We start from the raw sequence: 8,240 nt of genomic DNA, 5'->3' as shown, positions 1-8,240 counted from the left end.
ATATAGGGAGGGAGTCATCCCTCTGTCACCTGAGAATGTGTTCAGACAATGAGTTGCTATAGAAGCCAGTTTATTTATAAGTCCTTTTTAAGAAAGTGGCTATTTAGAGTGGAAAAAAATTTAGAAATTCTATTCCAAGACAAATACCATAGGATCTCATTTATATGTGGAACCTAAAAGCAAAACAAATGAATAAACAAACAAAAACCAGAATCAGACCTATAAGTATCGAGAACAAATTGATGGTTGCCAGAAGGGAGAGGGTAGGGGTATGGGCAAACTACATTTCCTCCAAGCCTCCTTTCCCTAATGATGACTCCAGAAAGGGTCAAAATCTTCCTTGACTAGTCTCTGGACACCTCTCCTTATAATATGACCAACAAGTGTCCTATCTATACTTTTCTTCTCATAATCTTTATGCCTTCTTCATTCTTTAATGTGGGTTCTCCTGATATCTTTCCTACACCCAGGAGTTTTTACAACACCAAAAGAGAAAAAAACAACCTGGGATTCTGGAAACAAAGATTATATTCCAACTCTGAGTCTTCTTTACCCAGCTGCTTGAAGGGGCTCACACTATCATTCAGCTACCAAATCAAGATGCTTTAATGTCACTCTGGCTTCAAATTTGATCTGGAGGCTGATCCCTTCAAAGAACTCTTATCCCAGGTTCTCTGATATCCTGCCACTGATCACACCCTGATATGTGAGACCAAAGAAAATCCAATGGGAAATGAAATTAGGCATAGAGAAGGAAATGCAAGGAAGTTTATTCATAAGTTTCTTTATGAAGGTGGGGCTGAGGAAATAAGAAATACAGTTAAAGAGTAAAAGAAAATACAGCTGAATAGAAGGATGAAATCTGATCACTGAGATATAATCTTGAATATCATATGAAATGTGGAATTCCTATTCCAGTCCTTTTTAAGAAAGTGGCTATTTAGAGTGGAAAAAAATTTAGAAATTCTATTCCAAGACAAATACCATATGATCTCATTTACATGTGGACCCTAAAAGCAAAACAAATGAATAAACAAACAAAAGCCAGAATCAGACCTATAAGTATCGAGAACAAATTGATGGTTGCCAGAAGGGAGAGGGTAGGGGTATGGGCAAAATGGGTGAAGGGGTGAAGCCTTCACGTTATGGAATGAATAAGTCACGAGAATAAAAGTACAGCATAGGGAATATAATCAATAACATTGTAATAATGTTGTATGGTAACAGATGGTAGCTACTCTTGTGAGCACTACATACCTATAGACTTGTCAAATCCACGTTGCACACTTGAAACTAATGTAACATTGTGTGTTTACTTCACACATATGAAAAAAAATTTAAAGAAAAAGAAATTCTGGTCCCAGAAGAAAATTAATTTCTTTACATTGTATCTATATGAGATGATAGATGTTAACTAAATCGATTGTGGTAATCAATCACAATATATACAAATTGAACCATCATCCTGTATACCTTAAATTTACATAGGGATTATATATGTCAATTGTTTCACAATAAAATTGGAAAAAGAGAAAAAATAACATATTGTATATATGAGATGTCAATTTTATTTTTAAAACAAAAAAGTATACAATTAAAATCAATAATTACAAAATAAATAAATAGAAGCAATTAATACAACATAGGTAAAAATATTTTAAAGCTATAACAAATTAAGAGAAACTATAAGTGGAAGAAGAAAGAATATGGGAAAAGAAAGACTTGGAAAAAGTCTTGAAGTATTTTGAATGAGAATGAGGAATACCTACTAATGACAATCTGCTACTTTCTAGGACGGCAGCCATCATAGTCACTCATATATCACATCCTGGAGTGTCTCTTTTGGCTCCTAGTATTTTTTCTTTTTTAAAGACTCATATGTTTATGTTTGAAACTAAGTATTATTTTCCCACTAGTATTTACATATTTTTTTAACTTAGTTTTTAAATTTTTAAACATAATGCATAAAACTCATTATTATAGCCATTTATTTATTTTTTTATATTGTTTTTTTTTAATTGTGTTATGTTAGTCATCATACATCATTAGTTTTTGATGTAGTGTTACAAGATTCATTGTTTATGTATAACACCCAGTGCTCAATGCAATACATGCCCTCCTTAATATCTACCACCAGGCTCACCCCTCCCACTCCCCTTTAAAACTCTCAGTTTCTCAGAGTCCACAGTCTCTCATGGTTCGTCTGTCCCCATGATTTACCCCAATTATTTTTCCTTTTCTTCTCCTAATATCCTCCATGTTATTTCTTATGTTCCACAAGTAAGGGAAGCCATATGATAATTGATTTTCACTGCTTGACTTATTTCACTCAGCATAATCTCCTCCAGTACAATCCATGTTGATGCAAATTTGGGTATTCATCCTTTCCAATGGTTGAGTAATTAATATTCCATTGTATATATGGCCCTCATCTTTATCCATTCATCTGTTGAAGAGCATCTCGGCTCTTTCTACAGTTTAACTATTGTGGACATTGCTGTTATGAACCTTGAGGGGTATGTGGCCCTTCTTTTCACTGCATCTGTATCTTTGGGGTAAATACACAGTAATGCAATTGCTGGGTCATAGGGTAGCTCTATTTTTAATTTTTTGAGGAATCTCCATACTGTTTTCCAAAGTGGCTGCACCAACTTGGATTCCCACCAACAGTGTAAGAGGGTTCCCCTTTGTCCACATCCTCTCCCAACGTTTATTGTTTCTTGCCTTGTTAATTTTTGCCATTCTAACTGGTGTAAGGTGGTATCTCGATGTGGTTTTGATTTGAATTTCCCTGCTGGCTAATGATGAACAACACCCTCCCAGTGCCCCCTCCCCCGCAAAACCAAGAAACAAAAAAACAGATAATCAAGTTAAAAAATGGGTATTTTAGCCATCTTAAAGTATACAATTAAGTGGTATTTATACCTTCACAATATTGTCCAAACATCATCAGCACGCAGTTCTAGATTATTACTCTGGAAGAAAACTCCATACTATTAAGCAGTCACTACTCTTTTTTTCTTTACCCCAGCTCCTGGCAATCACTGATCTATTTTCTGTCTCTATGAACTTTCCTATGCTAGATATTTCATATAATATATTTCATTCCATATGTCACAAAACATATGGAGTTTTTAGTATCTGGCTTTTTTTTTTTTTTTTTTTTTTACTTAATATAGTATTTTTAGGGTTCATCCATGTTATAGAATGTACCAATACTTCATTCTTTTTTTTAAATTGACAAGTTTTTTAAGAGTTGTGTTAGATTCATGCAAAATTGAGTGAAAAATCCAGAGCGGCTTCTGGCCTAAAGGATGACCAAAGTCAGGTAGCATGGGTCCAAAGCAGCTAAAACTGTGTTAGAAAACCTGCATTCTTTATGGCCTGAGGAGTCAAAGAACAGGATTCAGTGTAACCATAGCCACCATAAAATGAGAAGGGAATCTTGGAATAAACAGACCCAGAGAGGTAATGTCCAAATTTTGTATGTAAACTTTTCCCCACATCTCTGATTAAATCCTGAACTATAGAGGGGACAAGATGGCGGGGAAGTAGGAGGAAGCACCTTTTCAACCTGTACCCTAAAGTGAGCTGATTATCTACCAAAGAACTCCAATCACCCATGAAAACAGCCTGAGATAAGAATTATACACATCTGAATCTCGACAGGGGCAGAAGACGCCAGTGGGCAGGTAAAGCAGAGTGGGAATGGGGACTGATACCTGAAGATAAACAAAAGGGGGAGGGAGACACCAGAGATGACCAGTTGGAAAGTAATACCCCAATAGGAGTGAGAGTGCCCTGTGTCTGGGGACCAGCATTAACTTGGAGACTGTTTGAAAGCACTCCAAAAGAGCAAAGGATCTTGGGGGGGGAGGAAATTGTGGGAATTGGAGTGGCTAGGGACAGGGGCTTAAGTGCCCAGTCCCAGGACAGCCTCCCCTGGCGCTAAGCCAGAGAGAGTGTGGTGGAAAAACCAGGTCTTGGTCCCTGAACCGACAGCACGACCGAGATCACGTGGGTTCTGGCTCCTGTGAGGGGATGGGAGCCACGCCAGACGGCAGAACATGCGAGCCCTGCTACAGAGCCTGAGATGCGGGTGCCCCTCATCCTCCCCTGAGAGAGGTATAAAGGCCCAGCCGGCGCTCTTTGATACACGCCATTGTTTCAGATCCTAAGACGTTCACCTCAAACTCTCCCCTGAGAGAAGTGCGTGAAGGCCCAACCTGGTGCTTTCAGACTTGCGGCCCGTTCTCAGAGCCTGAGACGCGCGAGCAACCCACAGCCTTCCCTGAAAGAGGTACGCGCTAGCTGGGGGCTCTTAGACCCAGAAAGACCAGGCACTCCCAGACTGGGCCAGCGGGAAAATCTCAGTGTGCAATCACTGCTTGGAACCTCTCTGGAGGGCTGGAGCTCCCAGACAGCTGCCGCTGCTGTGGTTTTGGGTACAAGCAGAAGATCCTGCATCCCCAGGGACCGCAACTCAGAACCTGCTCTGCCAGAGGCCAAGCAGAAATTTATCTGGGCTCTGCAACACCCACAAAAGAACAGACTGAGGCTTCTCTCTGAGAGGGAGGTCAGGGTGCAGTTTGCTTTCCTCTAAACCTACAAAAACCATCAAAAGCGGTCAAGAGGAGAGGGGGGAAAAAAAGGTGAACAAACATAAAAGCCTCCAGAGAACAAAAGCCTGAAAAAAACGGTTTCCTCAGAGCCCACCCCTTTGAGGGGGACTGGAGGACTTAACTCAGGGAACATCATTGAGTGCAAACCCACGTGGCAGGCCCCTCCCCCAGAAAACCAACCAGGAAAGAAAAAAAAAAAAAGACTACAAAAGACTACAAGAGAACCACCACCACGATTTCATAGGACAACTTTTATTTTTAATTTGTTCCCACTATTCTGGCTCATTTTTAAAATATAGATAACTTTTTAACCTATTTACCATCACAGCGAGCTGTCCAGTACATCAAATTTCATAATAACCTTCTAACCTGAACTTTTTGATACATACACCTGTGTTTTTCTTTTGCATTTCTATTTTTTGATTTTTTTTAAAAATTAGGTTTAGTTTAGTCTAGTTTATTCCTTTTTTATTTTTATTTTCTAATATTCATATAGAGTTAAACTTCAAAGTAACCCCCTTTCCTCAATCAATACTACCCCTATAGGTAAATCAATTTTTAATCCCCCTTTATCCTAGGAAAGTTGAGTCCTTTAACAAAGATATCAAGATACATCCAGGAAGAATCAAAACAACCTTCCTCACCCACACTGAGAATTTATAACCACTCTCCCATCTTTTTCTTCCACCAGTGTTTCTGTGTTTTTGTGTTTGTCCTGATAGTATATAAATCTTACATTTGGGGTTCTTTTCGACAAGGTTCTTTCTTTATTTCCATATATATATATATATATATATATATATATATATATTCTCTCTCTTGTCATTTACTTTTATCAGTCTTTTTGTTAGTCAGTCTGTTTTTGTTTGTATACTTTCTAAATCTTACCTAGGGGCCCATTTGGGCTGAACCTTCTCTTTTATCTTCCCTTTTTTCCCTGTCTTTCTCTCTCTCTCTTTTTTTCTTTTTCTTTTCTTTTTTCTCTCATTTGGGTGGGGAATTTTGATTGCTCAGAAGCGTTCCAGGGTGCATCTTGACTGCACCACGGTCAATACAACCAGCTACATCCGTTCAGTGAACTCTCACCAAAATGACTAGGAGGAGGAATGCCCAACATAAGAAAAATACAGAGGATGGGCCTTCTGCAACAGAGCTAATGGCTATCAACATAGACAATATGTCGGAAAGAGAATTCAGGCTAAAATTATCCAGAAAATAGCTAGGTTGGAGAAAGCCATGGATGACCGAACAGGATTGATTAAGGCAGAGCTGAAAGTGACCAGACAGGATGTTCACAATGTTAGGGCAGAGCTAAAAGCTACCAGGGCTGAGGTTCACAATGCTCTCAATGAGTTCCAATCTAATCTAAATTCTCTCAAAGCTAGGGTAAGTGAGACAGAAGATAGAATTAGTGATCTGGAGGACAAACAGAGAGAAAGGATCAAGAGAAAGCCTGGAACAAACAGCTTAGAAACCACAAAAACAGAATCAGGGAAATAAATGATGCCATGAAACATTCCAACATCAGAATTATTGGAATCCCTAAAGGGGAGGAGAAAGAAAGAAGTCTAGAAGACATAGTGGAACAATTTCTTCATGAAAATTTTCCCAATCTCGCAAATGGAACCAGCGTTCATGTACTAGAGGCCGAAGGTCTCCACCCAAGATTATAGATTCCAGAAAAAAATCAAGACACCTGATAGTCAAATTGAGGAATCATAATTGTAGGTATAATCTCTCGAAAGCCGCTAGGAAAAAGAGTCTTCTTACGTACAGAGGAAAGCCCATTAGAATAATGTCAGACCTGTCCACAGAGACCTGGCAAGCCAGAAAGGGTTGGCAAGATATATTTAGGGCATTAAATGAGAAGAACATGCAGCCAAGAATACTTTATCCAGCAAGACTGACATTCAAAATGGATGGAGAGATAAAGAGTTTCCAAGACTGGCAAGGCTTAAAAGACTATGCAACAACCAAGACAACACAGCAGGAAATATTAAGGGGGGGTTCTATAAATGAGGAAAAATCCTAATAATAGCATTGAACAGAAATATAGAGACAATCTACAGAAAGAAAGACTTCAAAGGTAACACGATGTCAATAACAACCTATTTATCAATATTCACTCTCAATGTGAATGGCCTAAATGCACCCATAAAATGGCACAATGTTGCAGATTGGATAAAATGACAGGACCCATCCATATGTTCTATAAGAGACCCATTTTGAACCTAAAGATACACCCAGACTGAAAATGAAGGGATGGAGAAGCATCTTTCAGGCCAATGGGCCTCAAAAGAAGGCTGGGGTAGCGATTCTCATAAAAGATAAATTAGATTTTAAACTAAAGACTGTAGTCAGAGATACAGAAGGACACTACATAATCCTTAAAGGGACTATCCACCAAGATGATCTAACAATTGTAAATATCTATGCCCCCAATATGGGAGCAGCCATTTACATAAGAAAACTGTTAATCAAGATAAAGAGTCATATGGATATGAATACATTAATCATTGGAGATCTTAACATGCCTCTCTTGGAAATAGATCATTGAAGCAGAAAATCAATAAAGAAACAAGAGCATTGAATGACACACTGGACCAGATGGACCTCATAGATATATACGGAACATTCCACCCTAAAACAACAGAATACTCATTCTTCTCAAGTGCACATGGAACCTTCTCCAGAATAGACCACATACTGGGTCACAAATCAGCACTCAACCAATACCAAATGACTGATATTATTCCCTGCATATTCTCAGATCACAATGCTTTGAAACTGGAACAAGGAAAAGTTCCAAAGGAACTCAAACATCTGGAAGCTAAAGACCACTTTGCTTAAGAATGCTTGGATCAACCAGTAGATCAAAGAAGAACTGAAACAATTCATGGAAACCAATGAGAATGAAGACACTTCAGTCCAAAACCTATGGGATACAGCAAAGGCAGTCCTAAGGGGGAGATACATAGCCATCCAAGCCTCCCTCAAAAAAATTGAAAATCCAGAACACAGCACCTTAAAGAACTGGAGAATCAATAACAAATCAAGCCAACTCCACACATAAGAAGGGAAATAATCAAGATTAGAGCTGAGATCAATGAGGTAGAAACCAGAGATACAGTAGAACATATCAATGAAACTAGAAGTTGGTTTTTTGAAAAAATCAATAAGATTGATAAACCATTGGCCACACTAATCCAAAAGAAAAGAGAGAAAGCCCAAATTCATAAAATTATGAATGAAAAGCGAGAGATCACAACTAACATCAAGGAAGTAGAAACAATCATCAGACGTTATTATCACATTTATATGCCAATAAGCTTAGCAACCTAGATAAAATAGGTGCATTCCTGGAAAACTATAAACTCCCAATATTGAACCAGGAAGAAAAAGACAACCTGAATAGACTGATATCTAGTAAGGAGATTAAAGCAGTGTTCGAAAACCTCCCAAGGAACAAGAGCCCAGGACCTGATGGATTCCCTGGGGAATTCTACCAAACTTTCAAAGAAGAAATAACACCTATTCTCCTGAAGCTGTTTCAAAAAATGGAAGCAGAAGGAAAGCTTCCAGACTCTTACTATGAAGCCAGCATTACCCTGATCCCCA

This window comes from Mustela nigripes, chromosome 5, assembly GCF_022355385.1.
Source record: "Mustela nigripes isolate SB6536 chromosome 5, MUSNIG.SB6536, whole genome shotgun sequence".
NCBI lineage: Eukaryota > Metazoa > Chordata > Mammalia > Carnivora > Mustelidae > Mustela > Mustela nigripes.
This window is presented reverse-complemented; position numbering follows the sequence as displayed.